Here is a 21316-nt window from a genome sequence, read left to right on the forward strand (position 1 = left end):
GTATTCCGCTCCTTTATTCCCTCCCAATCCAACCTTACCTCCCTCATCTCCTCCCTGCCCGTTTCGAAGTCTACTAATTGGAGAGTAGTATGTCTGATACTGGTTTATCAGATGTCTTCAGGACTGGCTGCAAAGTCCTCCTCTGTGGCCTAGCAGGACTGCTCCTCTCTTGGGAGGTGGGGAGGTCAAAGAGCCTGCCATTGAGTTCATGTCAGAAATAGTCCCTGTTCCCCTTACTATGGGAAACCAATTGGTTACTGAGCTACCACGAGCTACATCCAAGCAGAAGTTCTAGGTTATATCCATACATGGTCTTTGGTGGAGTGACAGTCTCAGATAAGACCACTGTGCCAAGATATATTTGGAGCTCCTATCCTTTCCCCATCATACTAACTCCCCCTTCTTTCATATGATTCCCTGCACTCTGCTGAAGGTCTGGTTATCAGTCTTAGTATCTGCTTTAATACACTGCTAGGTAGAATCTTTCAGGGGCCCTCTGCAGTAGGCTCCTGTCCTGTTATTTGTTTTCTCCTGTGTCCAATGCACATCCTATTTGTCTTTCTAAGTGAGGGTTGATCATCTTACCCTGGGTCCTCTTTCTTGTTTTTCTTCTTTAGGAAAAAGATCTTCACCAACCCTATATGTGACAGAGGATAAATATATATTCAGAATATATAAAGGACTAAAGAAGTTAAAAAGCAACAAATCAAGTAATCCAATTAACTGATGGGCAAAGTGCATGGAATCTTAAGTAAGAAGTGGGAAATAGTAAGATCTGGAGAGGACAGGAACCCCACAAGGAGAGCAACAGAACCAGAAAATTTGAAAACACAGGTCTTCCCAGGGACTCATATTCCAACCAAGGAACATGCATGGAGATAACCTAGAACCCCTGCACAGATGTAGTCCATGACAGCATAGTATCCAAGTGGGTTCCATAGTAATGGGAAAAGGGACTGCCTCTGACATAATGATAGGCCTGTTCTTTGATCACCTCCCCCTGAGGGGAGAACAGCCCTACCAGGCCACAGAAGATAACAATGCAGCCATTCCTGATGGGATCTGATAGACTAAGATCAGAAGGAAGGAGAGGAGGACCTCCCCTATCAGTGGACTTTGGAGGGGCAAGCGAGAAGAAGGGGGAGGGAGGGTGGGGCTGGGAGGGGAGGAGGGAGGGGCTTATGGGGAGATACAAAGTGAGTAAACAATAATTAATAAGAAAAATAAAAAAGATAAAAAAATTTAAAAATCCAATTAATCCTATTAAAAAATGGGGTACGGAACTAAACAGAGAATTCTCTGTAGAGGAATATAGAATGGCAGAGAAACACCTAAAGAAATGGTCAACATCCTTAGCCATCAGGGAGATGCAAATCAAAACAACCCTGAGATTTCACCTTACACCCATCAGAATGGCTAAAATCAAAAACTCAAATGACAACACATGCTAGAGAGGTTGTGGAGAAAGGGGAACCCTCCTCCTCTCCTGGTGGGAATGTAAACTGGAAAGAACCCAGATGTCCATCAACGGAGGAATGGATACAGAAATTGTGATATTTTTACACAATGGAGTACTACTCAGAAATCAAAAAGGAAGAAATCATGAAATTTGCAGGTAAATGGTGGGATCTAAAAATGATCATTCTGAGTGAGGTATCCCAGAAGGAGAAAGACACACATGGTATATACTCACTTATATAGACCTCTAAGATATGATAAACATAATGAAATCACTTGAGTTTTTGATTTTAGCAATTCTGATAGGTGTAAGATGGAATCACAGAGTCATTTAGATTTGCATTTCCCTGATGAATAAGGACTCATCTCATTAGCCAACTAAAATCCTTAAACTAAATTGTTTCTTGACCTTTGTCCCTATTTTACTGGTCTCTTAATGTGATTTGTTGAGGCAGTATTGTATAAAATGAGTGCCCTTTACAGTTACGTGGACTCCTTCACTTTGAGCCTACAAATAAAATTTGCATGGTGAAGTAAAATACACAAAATTAAAGCCAGATTTTATCATATACACATTTGTAATCCCAACTCCTAGAAGGTTGTGGAAGAAAGATTAACAGGAGTTCAAGGCCAGTCCAAGATATACTGTAAGATCCTACCTCAAAAACCAAATCATATTCAATTGCTTACAATAAATAGTTTGTCAAGGGAAAAATCATTTCTTTTATTGCTTCATGTATAAATAATAAAGTGATAAATATGTCTGTAGTAGTACATGTTGTATCAAGAGTTGTAATTTATGGCTAAGATAGAGAGTAAGATAGATGACCATATCTTAGCATTGTTAGTTATAGCATGCCAACATTTTAGCTACCATAATGATGCTGGCACCATGTTATAGAATCATGAAAACCACAATTTAGATATATAAGTCCTAAATTCCTTGAAAGCAAATTCTCTGGACCACATAAGATACATTTATTTCTGGTATAATAAGAATTGTGGTTGGATATACAGTCTCATAAAAGACCCCTGTGCCCAGATATATTTTGTCCTTGTGGAGCTCCTGTCCTCTCCAGGTCATACTAACTCCCCCTTCTTTCATATGATTCCCTGCATTCTGTAGCCCATGGTAGCTCAGTATCTAAGTGGGTTCCCTACTCAATGGCTGGCTCTTTGACACACACACCCCACCCAAGGGAGGAGCAGCCCTGCTAGGCCACAGAGGAGGACTTTGCAGCCAGGCCTGAAGATACCTGATAAGCTAGGGTCAGATGAAAGGGGAGGAGGTCCTCCCCTATCAGTGGACTTGGAAAGGAGCAGGGAGAAGATGAGGCAGGGAGGGTAGGGGTGAGAGGGAATGAGGGAGCAGGATACAGCTGGTATACAAAGTTAATAAACTGTAACTAATATTAAAAAAATTAAAAGAAAGAATTGTGGAACTTTAGGTCACTTTTGGCCTGAAAGTGATTACAGAATTTCTAATGTGTGATCAAGGACTAATCTAGGCCCTTTGAGTGACTCCCTCATTATATTTCTTATCAAACTACAAAGTCTGTAAGTTACACTGATGTGACTGTCCACATAGTCTGAGCATCATAGTACTTCAAAGGACTCTGCTTCAAAGCGAGACTCAGCCTGGGTGTCTTCAAGTCATTGTTGACTCTTCCATGCTAATAAGCTTTAACATTCAATCAGTTATTAAGTCTTACAGGTCTGGCCTAATCCCTATCACATTTGTTTCTTTATTTCTATTTATCTGCCACCAGCATAGTCCTCCAAGTCATCATCTGGGAGTAAAGTTCAATTTTCTCCTCAAGTTTTCCTCTTCATTCCAGTCCTTGTGTCCCTACCCAATTATTTCCTTGTAGTGCTACTCCACACCCTGTCACATTATTCCCAGAAATCCACAAGTCAGTCCTTCCTATAGAAAAAAACTTGACTTCCAGACTGCAAAGAGTGATTCTGAAATAGCTGGGATGGTGATGGTGCTCAGTCATTAATTCTTTAGAAAAATTTCAGGTGCTCCTAATGTATGGCCAGGTCTAAGAAGTGTTGATAATCCTTCCATGTCAGGTGGTAGTTACTATGGCAGATGTGGCCAGTTCTCTACTCAAGTCCTTCCCAATGCTTTTGGGCTCCTCCCTTAGGTACCATTTGTTTCCAACAGTCCTAGCACATGCGGTCTTAACTTACTAAAGCTCCTTCATCCATGATCCTGTTGTGAAAAATAGGAAAGGCAGTACTGATTAATGCCTCCTTAGCCTTGAAGCTGAATTCCTGGTTCCTCCCCAGGGTCTTGACATACCCTGGGAAAATTTGTACCCAAGAACACCTCAGCAGGATTGAGTTGATACTGAAACTTTGTCTCCATAGCACAGGCACCCTTGATTGTTTTCTTCTTCCCTACACTCCTTACTCTGTTCTTCCTGGAGAAATTCCTAAGAAAGCACATGCAAGTCCTCACCATGGGATTTGTTTATGAAGAAACCAACCTAGAGGAAAACCATCTTTGCCAAATTAGTTCATAACTTGGTTCCATGGTATTTTCAAAGATTATTTGTCATCCCCATGGACACTGTTTTTCTCCTCCTCTGCCTCTGCCCTCTGCCTCCTGAGTGCTGGAGTGCTGCACCACCACTAGCTCTAAAAAAAAAAAGTTCTTAATTCTGTGCAATTGGTTATTTACTCAAATAAGAATATTTGTGGTGCTTATTCTGCACCACTCTTTTCTTATTTTCATCTACCCTTGAGGCCTCTTTCCTACATCAATACTTCCAACTTTCAAAACCAAGTTCTACTCCAATATCTTATCTATGACAACAACAAAAGTGAGTTTGACTGGTATGATACTGCTATCTCTTTTATATGTAATCTTAAGATCGCCCTCACTCATTAATTCATTCAACTAGCATTTGTGTAATGGCTTTGCTCATCATATTCAGAATGAAATGGTAAATGAATATATTCCTGTTTCCATGTTAAAGGAAGAAACATAAGATAATCACACAAATAAGTGTTGATTTATAACAATATGTAAGGAGGAAATCATAAATCATAAAAGATCACTATGCAAAAAAAATTCTTATCTAGGATATATTACAACCAATAACATAGAACTAAGAATTTTTTTTTAAGCCAAGAAGTGGTGGTGCATGTTTTTAACCCCAGCGCTTGGGAGACATAAGCAGGAAGATCTTTTTGAGTTTGAGGTCAGCCTGATCTACAGAGCTAATTCTAAGATAGCCAGGGCAACACAGAGAAACCCTGTCTTGAAGAAAAAAAAATACCAAACAACAAAAAAACAAGAACAAACAAACCAAAAGCCCTTTTGAAGATTTCTTCTCAGACATCTACCACCTCCCAGAACACTACACACAACTTTTATATAACTGTGTATTATTAGCATTTTGTTTATTAATAGTTTTTTCATACAATATGTTCTGATTACAGTTTCTCCTTCCCCAAGTCCTCCTAGATCCTTCCCACCTTTCCTTCTACCCAAATGCACAACCTTATTTCTCTCTCTCTCATTAGAAAAAAAAGAAGCATCTAAAAATAGTAATAAAACAAAACAAGATCAAAGAAAAACAAATTGGAATAAAACAAGATAAACAAGACAAAAGCCAAATAAAAAACACAAGAAACATATAAACAGAAAAACACACCTTTGCACATACAAAATTTCATAAAAACACAAAACCAGAAACCATAATGTAGATGCAAAGGGCCTGTGAAATTAACAGAGCAACAAGGAAACAAGATCTTCTAAACATAGCAGGAATAATGTACATATTCACTTAAAAAGACTATGTATTATTATTTTAGTGCATTTTGGGGGGGGTTGTTTTGTTTTGCTTTGTTTTGTTTTTCTCTTGTTTCTATTTTTTGTTTTTGTTGTTATTCGAGTTTCATTGGCTTTATTTTATTAGCTTTTGAAAGAAAGCCTTAATATAAACTCCAAGCTGATCTCCAGCCTGAAATAATCTTGCCTTGCCTGTAGGTTGCTGAGATTGTAGGAATATACTACCACATCTAGCTTCATTAACAGGTTTTCAAGGACCCCATGTTATTCACAATACCAATCTGTTACCTAACATATAAGAGTGCCTAATTTACTGTCTTCTACATGTGCTTTGTTTATTGCATTCATAGAAATGTTAGTGTAATATTAGAAGATCATTCATCCTACACAAAACACTCTTTTCCTCCCATTTTCACCTTCTTTCCATAGAATTCAGATTCTAAAATCAACAAGAAATGTCTTTCAGTCATCTAATGACTAAGACCACAGTTTGCATTGTTATGATTGTGTGAAAATAGTCTTGACTATGTTTGGACACCCAGAAAACAAAAGCAACAGAATAGAATTTTCATGTTTAAATCATCATGTATTAGGCTAGTGCCCAGCAGCTCTTGCTAACTGCTTATGAGTCCTAGGTTTTGGGGGAGTTTATACTATAATTGTAAAAAATCCCTGTGATTTTTCCGCCCACAGACTTTAACTCCTCTGAAAAGATTGTACAATATAAAAGCAAAACATATTAACTGACAAGAAGGAATCCTAACTACTTAATTAATTACACTGATCGGTTTATAACAAAAACTAAATGGCACATTAAAATTTTATTTCACATGCTAACAGAAAATATTACTATATAGACATTGAAAATGAATCCTATGCATTTATAGGCTTAAATGCACATATATTTGTAACATAAATATGCTTTTATTAAATTATAATGCATTTTATACAAATGAATTTTGTTATAATTTCTAATCTTATCAATAAACATGTAACTATAAACTAATAGAACAAGTAAGATCATACCAGATGTCAACACAACTTAAAGTATTATTTAATGCCAGGAGCCAAGGCCAGCTAGTGGAAAGTTACAGATAGCTGCAACAAGGTCATAAGTGAGAGATTATGTTTCCGAAATTATGAGATATCTAGCTGACATTCTTGTAGTATCTCTTTTAGTAAACATTCTTGTGGTATTCTGCATCATCATTATGAAACCCTGTTATCTTTTGTAAATTATTTTGCTGACACATTTTTCCTTCCTGCCTTCTCCCTATAAAGTTGTGTGAACATTTTCAAATAAACCAGAGTTGGATCAGATTATAGACTTGCTCTCTCTCTTTGTGTTTTGTCTCATCCCATTCTATTTGCCCCTCTTTAGGAACCCGTTGAACTCCCGTTGGATGGGACAGTTTAAATGAAACAACTATTTCTATAAATCTTACCTAAATCTTAGCATTTGAAATATGCTGAGGTGACATAACTGTGGAAAGATATGGAAAACAATCACATATTATATTTAAAGGAAAAGAAGGGTTTTTTAGTTTATTGGATATGCATGTCAAAATCAATATAAAAAGTTAATAAGTATACATCCTCATTTTAGTCATTTCCTAAGCATCAAGCCAACAAAGTCTCAAAGACAAGTTCCTATCAGAATCTCCATTCCATAAGGTACCATGTGTACAGATTAATATTTTAATGGAATACCAGTTTTGAATGGTGCAGGGACCAAACATTGTATTTTAAAGTTTTATTAATTTTTTCCTATAGGTTGTCCACTCTTAACATTTACACTTATGTCATAAGTGTGTAGACTAAAATGTAAGGCAGTCACACATACACACACACACACACACACACACACACACACACACAAACAATACTGATGCTTAACATCAGTCAAGAATAAAGCCTAGTAGAGTAGATTGAGATCCAAAGCCACCCTCACAACAATTGACTTGCCATTTCGTATTGGCAATTTCCCTTATTAGCTAAAGAATTGGATGTAGCTACAAACTTGCTTATCAGAAGTAAGCCCCAAAGAAGACTTTCAGAAAGAAGCATGCATATAAAATTATATCTGCACACGGGTAATAATGACAGAATGAGGGTCCTGATACTGTCATCACTGCTTCAGTCCTGAGGGATTTTGCCATTAGTTGATGTTGTCTGCCAGTTCTGACCTGTGGAGAACACCACTCTTCCACTGGACACCTGAGTTTCTCCACAGCAATACTCCATTGTCTTCTATTACTTCAAAGCAAGTAAATAAAACTTTATTGGATTATAAGGATTGCTCTGATTTAGCTACAGTTTTAAAATAACTGATTCTCAAACCAATGTTTTAATCAATAACAACTAATTATCTAGTCTACATTCCATCAGGGATGTGCCAATATGTTGATATAAGAAATCAAAAATTTACTAGCCTCAAACAATAAACTTGAATGTGTTTATTTTTACCAAAGCACTATGAAGGGCTCTGTAGCAGGCCCAAGCATAGCAGATAGTTTTTGCCTTTTCCCCTTCCCTCTTTACATTCCTAAAGCTAGCTCTCAAGTTTTATTCCTTTATTTGGCCACTGATTTCTTCCTGAGACTAAACATCAAGATCCAGCAATCAAAATTTATAATTTGAGCCCGGCATGGTGGCACATGCCTATAAACCCAGTACTCAGGGAAGCAGGGGCAGGAGGATCTCTGTGAGTTTGAGTCCAGCCTGGTCTACAAAGTGAGTCCAGGACAGCCAAGGCTACACAGAGAAACCCTGTCTCAAAAAAATTATAATTTGACTATAGTTTTAATTTATAAAACTTATAATTTGTCCAATCATGACTTACCAACTCATCCTAGGACAGACTTCACCTATTTTCTTCCTTAAGACCCACTCCTGAAAACAAAACAAAACATGTGCTGATGACTTTATCCAATCCAGAGGAAGCCTTCAAAACACGCCTGTTTATCCCTCAGGGATAATCAATCTCTGTGCTGAGAACTCTGTATCTGTGTTCTGTACCAACTCCAAGGACCAACCCTTCTATACCTATGAAATGTCTGACCTCATTAAGTGAGAAAGGAAGCATTCACTGGCCAATTAGTGCTGTACAGCATAACTTTGCTTACGAGCATTGAAATATTATTCTAACAAAAAATTGTTTCTTACCTACTGAGTTTTAGCCAAAGTGGACAGAATGAAAGTGATGACTAGAGCAAAGATTTAAGACTGATAGTATGGTAAAAAAAAAAAAAAAAAAAAAAAAAGTCTGGTATGTGTTCTCTACGTAAATCTATGGTATTTGTATGTGCTATGGATAACATGATGTTAGAAATCTGGAAATGGTTAGCTTCCCTGTGCCCCCAAGAGAGTTCACTGAGTTATAGTGACTAGCAGAGGCTCACTAAAAATCACTGGGAAGGGTTCTCAGAGTTCATGTAATTGTCAACCCAAGCAGGTTTGTTCAAAAGAGATTCATACTTGAGTTGCTTTCCTTATGCAAATTAAACAACTCAAGAATTTTTTAATAACAATGGAGTTTTAATTGGCATATTAAATCCCTACTTCCCACACTCAGCAAGCCAAGGCACTCCTCCAGTGACTATGATTAAGCCTTTTGCAGAATTATGAAGTTGAAGAGGTTTCTAAAAGAAAGAGGGATTGAACAGCAGGGAGGATTTAGTCGAAGATGTCACAGCTCTGGGTCTTACCCCCCAAAAAAAAAACTCATTTCACAAAAATTAAGAAGAAGAAGAAGAAGAAGAAGAAGAAGAAGAAGAAGAAGAAGAAGAAGAAGAAGAAGAAGAAGAAGAAGAAGAAGAAGAAGAAGAAGGAAACAAAAAGCTCAGGCAGTTGGCCTGACAATATGATTGATGCAACCCTGTATTTTTTGTTTGTTTGGTTTTTTTTTTTTTTTTTTTTTTGGTTTTGGTTTTTCTGGAAGGATTAATTCATGGCTACAGTTTGAAAAGTTATAATCCAAAAGAAATTATTAAATTCACGCAGCATCTCTTTCAATCAAAATGTTTTTAATTCTCACCCTCTGGATGACAGTAACAGTCATTTTCAGTTTTTATATTAAAACACAGACTTCCTCTACAGTGCTCAAGATTCATAGCTGTCACCTTCTTACATCTCTGTTTGTGTTTATATGAATGATGGAGCAGTGATTATATGGCTGAAAGCTTGAATAAAGCCAAACCTGTAATATGTTTCTGAAGTAAAGTGTTCTCACAGAACAGGATAATTTTTAGCTTTCTTTATGATAAATGTGTGGGAATTGTGGAGTGCATCATCTCCTAAAATACATAAGTAACTTTATTCCTTTAAACCTTTATAAATCTTTGCCACTCTAGGTAATGTTGATATTCAAGTAATTTTTAAACTGTGATCAGAGAAATGATCACAAATGTTAAATTGTTTCTTCGTGGCAGGTATGATGGTGAAGCTGGAACCAGAAGTGTTAATGGAATGTTGCTCCTATATTTGATAAGCCAATGTACAAAAAAATTATTAACCATTATGATAAAGGTCATGATACAATAATAGCCATTAAACTCAACTTAGAGAACTTCCATAAGATGAAGGCAAGACAGAAAAAAAAAAAAGGAAAGAAAAATGAGAAGGAAAGAATTTAAATGAGACTCAGTTTTTACTTCTACTTAATGTATGTGAATGTTTGCCTGAATGCATGTATGTGCACTATACCCATGCAATTTCCATAGAGAACAGAAGAGGGTGAAAGATTTCCCAGAAATAGAGTTATAGAAATTTGAGAGTCATCATATGGGTGCTGGGAATTGAACCTGGGTCCTCTGGAAGAACAGCCAGTGCTCTAAACCACTGAGCCATCTCTCCAGTCCCAAGACTCAGTTTTTAATAGCCAATCCTGGAAATTCATTTTTTCTCTGACACTTTGAAGTAAATACTGAATGATGAGAGGTTCCATAATCATAAACATTCCTTCAGTTACAGATTTTCAAGAATAATAACAGATCAGTAACTAAACTTCCTGGTTCATTCAAAATACAAACTATAAGTTAAAACTTCTTTCTTTTGTCGAATTAGTAGTTCCCAGAAAGCTTTGACTGGAGAAGAAAGCACAGCCGTTCATCTAGTTCTGCAGCCTCCACCTATTCACCTGTACAGTTGTCATCTTCACAGACAGGCTGCCTCTGCCTCAATTAAAGGACATCTGGAAATTCATGCCTTGGATGGTATTATTGGAATCTAAACAAGACACAATCTGTTTCAGAATGCGTTTTGAAGCAAATATGGTGGCACATGCAGAGGATATATGAAGTTGAGACAGCTTAGGCTACATGATGAGACTCACTACCCTTCAAAAATAGAGCAATTTAAATATAAACAAACACAAGGATTTATAGTAAGAAAACCAAACTCTCTGACTTCATGGAGTCTGCATTCTTATTTGTAAGCCAACATGCAATTTATATGTATCATATAAATGTTTGACATGGCTAAATATACAATATATATACAATATGTTAGTGGCAAAATTTATGGCAACAAATTGAGAAGAATAAAGAAGTCAGAGTGCTTGACGAGGGAGTGCTATTTTACATAGGGCAGTCAGTCAGAAAAACTTTCTCTGAAGAAATCTGAATTTTAAAAAAGCTTTTTTTTATATTATGCAGAGTGTATCTGGTATGTTCTATAGAGCATTCCAGATCAAGGAAATAATAACAAAGGCCTTATCGTCATTGAATGCCTATATGTTCAGAGGACACCAATAAAGCCAGCATTGTGATGACAGTAGAAGAAAATGAAATATGTTGGAGATGACATTACAGAAGTGGAGAAAAATTGTATCATGACAAAATGCCTTTGGACTTCTTTTTGAATTAAAGAGAACTTTCTTGAAGTCTAGAGCAGACACAGACCAGAATACAATGTCTGATTTGAAAGGCTCATTCTGAAGTCAGACACAAACATGGAAGCAGGAAGATACCTTTTCAAAACTGAAGATGGAGTGAAGGTGGCTTTAACCACAGGGCCAGACCATGGTGCTCTACCCATAGTCAGAAAATGGTACTCCACACACAGTGTCAGACGATGGAGGCCCACCCACAGTGCCAGATCATGGTGTCCTAGCCACAGTGACAGAGGATGAAGAACCCACACATGTTTTCCCTGTTGAGTGTTGATCTTTCCCATGTCATTGCTGGTTTTCCTTATAAATTCAGCAGGATTTTTTTTTCTGCACCAGAATTTTAATTTTTAATGTTTCATTTTTATTCTCTTTTATTTTTATTTATTCATTTTTTCTTGTCATTTATTTTGTTAATAGTTTTTGCTTCCCATTTTTCTACTTTTTTCTGCTTTATACATCTTGTAGTATTTTTATTCTCATGGGTGAGAAATCTTATTGTTTTCCTTTTTTGTTCTTTAGTTCTTTTTTCTTTTCTTTATTCTTTCCTATTCCATATCTTCTTTTTTAAATCTATTTAACTTATTGTCTACCCTACAGATTCTTACTCCATGTTATTTATTTACCATTTCCAGACTTTAAATAATTTCTAATGTCATAGCACATTCTACACTGGTCTGAAACAATGTTCATTCCTATGCTCATTGGTGATGTCCTAGGAAAATGTAGTCAATTTGAAGTGTTCTTTTGTATTTTGCATATCTTTCTCTTGTGTTTGTGCTATAATACTTTGTACTTACCACAATACAGAAAACAAAAATCATGACTCCTCCTGAAGACTAAGATTACTCTATACCCAGATATACTAAAATGGGTAAAATTCCAGATGAAATTTTTAAATTTTTTTAAATAATTAATGACCTGAAAAAGAATACACATAAGCAAAGGAATTCAATCCAGACCAAAGCAACTTGGAAGAAAATGTCAGTAATATTAGATGATTGGTTGTGGGTTTTTGTAATGGTCTCCATCTATTGCAAAGAATGATAATCAATGAAGACTACACTTATTTGTGGGTTATAAGGCTAAATATGTAGAATGATGTTAGGGATTGTGCTGGTTTAGTAAAAAGTCAGTTTTAAGTTCTTCTCCAAGATCCATGATTTCACTTAGCCTGGGTTGTTCACTGAGTTTCCAGTATCAAGCATGCTTTCCTTCTTGTTGAGTGTGTCTTAAGTCCAGTTATAGAGGCGCTGGCTTTCATCAAAATATATGTGTCATTAATGCAGTGTTAGGGTTGTGTTGATATGCTAGTGTTTTTATGGTTCATAGGCAACATAGATGGGCAGGACTGCCAATTACTTCCCTCCTTTGGAAGCTTGCATGGCACCTTCTGGGAGGAGGACTATATAGACAGTTTGGAGGAAGAAAAAGAAGGTGAGAAATTATTTAAGAGCCCTATATGTACGTTCTACCCTGCTCCTATGCACTATCCCAATTCTCAAATTCACTGTACAATATCCCCAACATATTCAAGAAAGATACACTTGTACTCACTGATAAGAGTAACTAAAACAGTGCTAAGATATTATATTTTCAAAAACTAGGTTGTCGTGACAAATAATAATTATCTATTCTAAGAGTAGCACAGTTCTCAGATGTATCACATCAGAAGAATCTACGCTTGCTGCCATGGAGAAAAGTAGTCAGTAGCTAACAAGCTATAAAACCTATGAACCATGACCATGACATCTCAGACAAAATATTCCCTGGGGTGCAATAGTCGCACTTGCAACTTTGCTTTAACCAATAGCTATCTAATTAGACTTAAGGTCCGTTCAAAAGGAAAAAAAAATCATGCCTGGTCCTATAAATATAGCCAAAAATCTCATTAGGTGGTGAGTCATAGATTCTACAGAAGAACCCACTACAGCCATTTTCCTAAATCAATCTAATCCCTAACAGTATTTTATATATATATATATACCAACAGATACCTTTAAGTCTCAGAGAACAGAACTGGTTGGATATTTTTCCTCTGTGCCTTGGCAAGACCACATCGCCAAGGGGAAGTGATCAAAGAGCAGGCAATCGAGTTCATGACAGACACAGCCTCTGCTCCCCTTACTAGGAGACCCATATGGAGATGGAGGTGCCAGTGGGCTACATCTGAGCAGGGGGTGTAGGCCACAGAGGAAAAGGATCCAGGCAGTCCTGATGAGACCTGACAAGCTATGGGCATATGAGAGAGGAGCAGAACTCCTTCTTTCAGTGGTCTAAGAGAAGAAGATGGGGGAGGGAGCAGAAGGGAAGGTGGGACTGGGAGGAGCTGAGGGAGGGGGCTTCAGTTGGGATATATAATGAATAAATTGTGAAAAAAAATAAAAAGAAAGAAAAAAGAGAAAGAAAATGGAATGAAATGTTCCAAGAGCCAGAAGCCCAGGATATCAGGTACAAGATATTGTTTTTTATATATGACTGGGAAACAGAAACTGCATCCATGAAATCTCAACATGGTTGCCTAAACAGGACCTGAATAATGACAGGATCAATTTACATGCCAACATGGATGGAGAAAGCTCAAAGAACCCTACTGATAGGTAAATAGTTACAGGCAATTAAACACTTTTGAGAGAGGAAAAATCAAGCTTCTGCAAGGAACAGGTCCTGATGGTGATTAATTTTAAACGTAATGAAATATGAACAACAATAAATGTGCTTAACAATGTGTATGTGTTGTACATACACACACACACACACAGAAGACAAAGATTAAAGATGAAGGGATCAGAATTTTAAGAGAGAGTGGGAAAGGGGACATGGAAGAAGATGGTAGATAGGAAGGGGTGAAAATAATATAAAAGCAACAGTCATGTATAACATTCTCAAAAAATAATAATACAGAAAAATGTCCCAACACCATACTTTCAACAAAATACAGGGCAGCAGCTAGTATCTGGCTACCTCACCACCTACATATGGGCTTTCTGTGATGTAACACTAAGGAAATTCTCAAAAAAAACAAAAGTTTTAATGTATTGTTTTTTTTTTTTTCTACCCAATACGATGTGGGTCAAAATTCTCCTTCACTGTCTGTTGTGGTTTGAACAACTGCTCCCCAGGTTTTCATGACGGATGGAATGGATTTGGAGAATTATGAAAATTGAAGGAGCCTATTTGCACGAAGTAGACCCTTGGGGTGTGGTTTTGGGAATATCTTGCGCCAGACCCCTTACTACATCTGTTTTTAGTTCTGTTCTTCCGTGATGTAAAAAAAACCTCTGCCATAGACACCTGTGTTGTCTTCCCATGGTCCTAGAAATGCAACTGCTAAAACTATGTACCACAATATCCTCAACTAAGCTGTATCACACATTTTGTCACAGTGGTAAATGTCTAAGACAATATCATTTGATTTTTCTAAGTGTTCAGTCATCCTTAAACCATATGTTTTGCGGTTCAAGATGACATCCAAATAGAAAAAGTAAGAACCATTGCCCAAGCATTTTGAGCTCAAATCTTTACACTCACAAATATAATACATAAATAGTAAGAATAACCCAGAAACAATCACTAGTAAACAAAACAAAATTTTCCTGTTGAACCTTCCAATGAGTTCTGTGTATCAATGTCTCACCAGGCATTTTTGTTAGGTTGAACACCAAGTATAGAATTTGAAAGTGGTTAGAAACATATACTAACATTTGAAAGAGTAACTAAATCTAATATATAATATTAGAGCTTATGATATAATATAATAATATAATACATATAATATAATAAATATAATATAATTTTAATGTCTATTTATGTGTCATTTTTTCCTGTGGTTTATTTTGGTTCTCTTTTAGCTGTTTATCAGTCCACTATTTTTCATGTGTTAGATATTTGTAATTAAGATTAGCATTTGAATTGTTGATCTCAGGAAAGCCTAGAGCTCCTCTCAACATTGGTGGGCAATATTCGATCCTTTGAGATCCTATGCAGAAAATAGTGTATATGTAAAAATTCACCTTTTTTTTTTTAATTTCAGCATAGGAGCAGATCAAGAGGATTTACACCATGAGCTTCCCTAACTCTCAGACCCTAGGAATGGGTGTGATACCAGTTTCCTAGTTTTCTAGAAAATAATGGGACTTTCTCCCATGCACAGCTGTGCATGCCAATTATTTTCTTTTGTTTGTTTTAAACAAAATGTTTAAATGTTTAAGACAAGGTTTTTCCTATACATCTCAGGATGTTCCCAAACAGAAGGTTCTTCCGCCTCATACTCTTGACAGGATTACAGGCTTCCTCTATATAAAGCTACAACTCTTCAGAGTGTGTGTATACTTGTGGGTGTCCATGTCCTATCAATTGTTTCTCCGGGAAATGCTATTACCTGACTCATCATCTGAGCCCACAGATGACTAATTTGAAAAAACATTCTCTTATATCATGAGAAGGGGAAAAATCAAGTATGTCTGGATTTAAAGAAAGAATGAAATCCTAAAACAGACTTTGGTTCTTTCTTTTCAGATTGGCTCTTATTCAGAGTTCCCTGTAAGAATTTACTCTAGAGAGATGGTTCAATGGTTAAGAGCTCAGTTCCATTTCCATACCCATTTTTGACAGCTCACAACCACCTATAATACCAGGTACAGAGGACCAATCAGCCTCTTATGGCCTCCATAGGTACCCACAAACATGTGGTACACACACACACACAATTTTATTTTTTAAGAATTTCCTTTGATAACAAAGAGCTTTAGAAGTAGTGCCTTTAACTGGCTGCATTAGAATAACAGAACCCATAGAATGAATATATATGTTCATATATATATATATGTTCATATATATATATATATGTTCATATATATATATATGTTCATATATATATATATATATGTACTATGTGTGTGATATATTATATATATGGATATTTATTGGCATGATTTACAGGCTGCAGACCACCTAATCCAACAATGGCTGGTTTTGACTGGAAAGTCCAAGAATCCAGTAGTTTCTCAGTCCATAAGGCTGGATGTGTGAGCTGGTCTTCAGTATATGCTGGAATCCTAAAGAAGTAGGCTTGAATGCCAGTAAAGGAATGGATATGCTAGCAAGGTGATATCAAGCAGGAAAAGAGCAAATGCTTCCTTATTTTATGCCTTTATATAGACATCTAACAAAAGATATGTGCCAGATTAAAGGTGTGTCTTTCCACCTCAAGATCTGGATTAATGATATGTCTCTTCCTACCTCAAAGGTCCAGACTAGAAGTGTTTTCACCCATTTCAAACCAAGCAAAAAAAAAAAAATCTCTTACAGATATGTCCTCCATTTCTGGATTGTAGTTCATTCCAGATTACACCAATAATAGCCATATACTTTCCTCATTAGAAGTTTTATCATGAGAATATAAAGTATTCAAATGGCTTTATTAAACTATAAAAATAAAACATACTTGAGCATGATCAATAGCTATAATAACTAAGCTGAATTCCTTGACACTACAGTATGAAAACTTTGGAGTTCTATGAGAAGTCTAAAGAAAAAAAATACTTTTTATAAAGTATGACACTTCTTTTTTTCTTGTTTTCCAAGACATGGTTTCTCTGGGTAGCCTTGGCTGTCCTGGACTCTGTTTGTAGACAAAATTGTCCTTGAACTCACAGAGATCTGCCTGCCTCTGCCTGCCTCTGCCTCCCCAAATGCTAGTTAATCTTCCTTGTCACTTAATGAGATTGCAATCACCTAAGAGGCATTTCTCCTGGGTCTGGGTCTATCAGGGATTTTTTTTGAAGGATTGAATAAGGATGGAAGATCTTCCCAGTGTGGCAGAACCACCCAGCACTGTCCCACACAGAAGTTCTGAGGAAAAGGCATTTTTCCTCCCAGCCTTTACTTTTTGCTGCCAAGAACCTCAACTCTGTTGCTGCTGTTCTGTTGTCATCCTTTACTGGCATTGAAACCCAGCTTCTGCATTCCAACATGGACTAAATGCCAGTGGCTCTTCTGGAACTCTCCATGCCTTGAATGCAAGATGGAGAATGCTGATGCTTCTACCTCATAGACTATTGGGTTCTCAGCATCTCCAGTGTGCAGCCCACATCATGTAAGTTGATCAAGTAAACCCATCAGTGATAGTTTTCCATCGTATAAGTTCTCTTCCCTTAGAAAACTCTGTTACAATGAAATTTTTTTAGACCTTTGGCAAATTGGGGTTCCATTTTCTTTTTTAAATGAAATAGAGAAAAATACAATTAAAAGTAAAATTTGAGAAAAAAAACTTGAAAAAGAACTTTGATTATTTTTGTAATTAAAGCACTTGGCTGCAGAACTCCTCAGCCATAAAGCTCTAGCATAGGAAGCTGTCAGAGACGTGTCAGCCACATTTCAGCTGGGTGATCTTATGGGAGCTTCAAAAACCTAGCTTGGCATTGTGATTTTAAAAAGTAAAACTGGACGGCAGTTATTATTTCTCAGTCACTTATTTTTATTCTCAGTCTTTTAGTTTGTGTCTGCCCCAACCCCAGGAACCTTAGCACGTGTGTATCTGCATATTTTAAACCTAAATTAAACAAATAAAATGAGATTTTCTCTCTAAACTACTAAATCACCTTACAGTGCTCAGGCAAGGGATCTGTGAGTGCCAGGTATTATTCAGGGCTTCTCTGCAATGTATAGCTTTTGTCTAGGTTAATTGCACAAGAATTTTAGAGGCCAATACTCTTTTCAGAGAAAGTATAACTAACATGGAGGCTCCAGCAATTCCAACTATGCCCCACAAAATGAGTGGGTAAATACTTTTCACAGGAAAGAAAAAAAGCCTGTCCAGTGGTCTCTGAGCAATCAAGTTAATCTATCATAAAACTGTGTTGCCTCAGAAGAACAGGCACAGGTTGCCACAACCATAGACACAGTGAACTTATTCCAGTATTGGCCCATAAAGTTACCATGGTGGAGGGAGGGTGGGGGGACCTGTCACTGGTAATTTAATAGTTTCCTTTCTCTTCATGTAAACACAGCGGTTGTTTATCAGTCCTTAGTTGACCTGTGACAAATCTATTTTCAGCGAGTCACAAGATTTTCCTTAAGAATTAAAGAACTGGGGAAGACGACCACTTCTTAGTGGGCAGAGGGGTGCAGATCAGCTCAAGCCACCACCACCACCATCACCAGCTTCAGCCGGCTACTTACCAGACTTGTGGAAATTTGGGGATTTCTACTCCCACTTGAGTTGTTTGTGGTCCAAGCTATGGCACGCAGAGCTTCAGTGAGCATTATGGGTTAAATCAGGAAGCAGACCCACCAAAAAGCCTGTTGCTCCCCGGTTTCAGAGATGTCTTCTCCAGCACAGACCTTTGACTGGATGAAAGTTAAGAGAAACTCTCCCAAAACAGAGAAAGTTGGAGAGTATGACTATGTGGGTCAGCATAACGCAATGTGTTCCAACTTCACCACCAAGAATCTCAAGGAGCTGGAGAAGGAGTTGCACTTCAACAAGTACCTGACACCAGTGTGCAGGGTGGAGATTGCTGCATCCCTGCACACTCAATCAGACCCAGGTGAAGGTCTGGTTCCAGAATCGCCTCATGAAGCAGAAGAAGCATGAGAAGGAGGGGCTCCTGACCATCTGTCCTGGCACTCCTCCTGGAAGCAACCAGAAAGCTGAAGAATCTTACATGAAATCCAGCTCCTCATCCTAAACTCCTTCTCCTACATCATCTACCTCCAGACACTTCGATCATCTTCCATTGAGGCTACCTCAGTCCAAACTCCTCAGCCCTTGCTTTTACCTGGGCTGGGATTTCTTACCCAAAAGAACATTCTTAGCTTATCTTCCTTTCTTGACTCTCTCTCTCTCTCTCTCTCTCTCTCTCTCTCTCTCTCTCTCCCTTTCTGGTCCTATCTGGAATGGTCGTGGCCAAGATAAAATATTTCCAGAGAATTCTGGAGACTTGTATGCATATTAACTCCTTAACCCACATTAGGTGCTCACATCAATTTCTGGTGGTCCCCAATATCCTTTCTTCACTGTTGTGAGATTTTCCACATAACCTGTGGTTCCTTTCACATGTCTGTTTGTGAACGGTTCCTTTTGCTAGCAGACATTTGCAGGGGGACATCTCACCTTTTATCTATGTATTATTCTTCTCTACCTGGCCCTTAAGTAAGACATAAAAGTGTCCAAAGCCCATGAAGAAAAAAACGCAATGAGTGTTTATACAATTCACACCTGTTGTAAATGCTTTCTCGAGAGATTTATCTTTATACAGATTTACTAGAAACATGTAGGTGGCAATCAAACAGGCTGCTAGATTTTCAAAACTAGTATAGTTTATATGTGATTTTGGGTAAAATAGAAAATAACCTCTCTCATTCAAACAAAGTCAGATGCCTCAGAAGGTAGCCTCAATTTGTTCTTTCAGAGTTGAGAAGGCCTGCAAAACACTAGGTTTGGATCATTTCCTGTGCTAAGTCTTCCCAAACTCTACCTATTTCTTCTTGCTTCTCTGGTCATCCTCTATTTAAAAATTATGCTAGACTATTTGTAGCCTAAAGGTATTCTTTCAATCACCCTTTCTTTCCACTGTTATCTTAGCTGAATACAATGTATTTCCAACTATTTTTTAATGTGATGGATGGCATAATGAATGTATTTGTGTGTGTGTGTGTGTTTGTGTGTGTGTGAATTGTGAATAGTCTTCTACATGTCACGTAATGTTTTGATGTCCCTGAAGTCTCACACTGAGTTCTATCCATTATCCTTTGTGAGCCTATGATAAATCCCATTGCCTGGACAATTGTAAACCACTCTGAGATCCTGGAGGGATGTGATCCAGAGCAGAGTTTACAGGTCTTAATATTTTTGTTATAAAAGTATTCAAGTTTCAAGTAAAAAAATAAAGAACTAAAGTACTTTAGATATCTATCCATCCAAGTAGTGAGGAAACCTTTGGAGGATGTGAACTGGAATAAATACTGAGTGAAGGCTGTACTTAATGTGTGCCAATCATTCACCAATTTCATTCTCTATCCATCCTCTGGAAAAAAAATCTTCTTTTTCAGTCAGATAAGACTAACTGTCCACAGGCTCTAAGAGCAAAAATCAATAAATGGGACCTCATGAAATTGAAAAGCTTCTGTAAAGCAAAGGACACCATCATCAAAACAAAGCCACTGCCTACAGATTGGGAAAGAATCATCACCAACCCTTTATCTGACAGAGGACTCATATCCAGTATATATAAAGAACTAAAGAAGCTGAAAACCAGCAAACCAAGTAATCCACTTAAAAAATGAGGAACAGAGCTAAAGAGAGAATTCTCTGTAGAGGAATGTCAAATGGCAGAGAAGCACTTAAAGAAATGCTCAACCTCATTAGCCATTAGGGAAATGCAAATCAAAACAACACTGAGATTTCACCTTACACCCATCAGAATGGCCAAGATCAAAAACTCAAGGGACAACACATGCTGGAGAGGTTGTAGAGAAAGGGGAACCCTCCTCCACTGTTGGTGGGAATGTAAACTTGTACAACCACTCTGGAAATCAATCTGGTGCTTTCTCAGACAACTAGAAATAGCACTTCCTCAAGATCCAGCCATACCACTCCTAGGCATATACCCAAAAGAGGCGCAAGTACACAAAAAGGACATTTGCTCAACCATGTTTATAGCAGCTTTATTTGTAATAGCCAGAAGCTGAAAAAAGCCCAGATGCCCCTCAACTGAAGAATGGATGCAGAAACTGTGGTACATCTATACAATGGAGTATTACTCAGCAATGAAAAATAAAGAAATCATGAAATTTGCAGGTAAATGGTGGGACCTGGAAAGGATCATTCTGAGTGAGTTGTCCCAGAAGCAAAAAGACACGCATGGTATATACTCACTCATATAAACATACAACATAGAATAAACCCACTGAAATCTGTACATTTAAACAAACTAAGCAAAAGAGAGGACCCTAACTAAAATGTTTATTCCCCACCTGAAAGGCAAAGAGGATGGACATCAGAAGAAGAAGAAAACAGATAACAACCTAGAAACCTGCTACATAGGGCCTCTGAAAGCCAGAAGAAAACAGGAAACAACCTAGGAACCTGCCACAGAGGGCCTCTGAAAGCCTCTGCAGTATAGACTGTCAAAGCAGATGCTGAGCCTGATGGCCAACTGATG

At 37.4% G+C, this 21316-nt stretch overlaps 1 pseudogene; it reads left to right on the plus strand.

The window, feature by feature from the left end:
- Positions 1–21316, plus strand: part of LOC129692852 (homeobox protein Hox-A1-like) — a 37435-nt pseudogene that overhangs the window by 15340 nt on the left and 779 nt on the right.

Source organism: Psammomys obesus, unplaced genomic scaffold, assembly GCF_907164565.1.
Source record: "Psammomys obesus unplaced genomic scaffold, mPsaObe1.curated_primary_1811, whole genome shotgun sequence".
NCBI classification, from domain to species: Eukaryota; Metazoa; Chordata; class Mammalia; order Rodentia; family Muridae; genus Psammomys; species Psammomys obesus.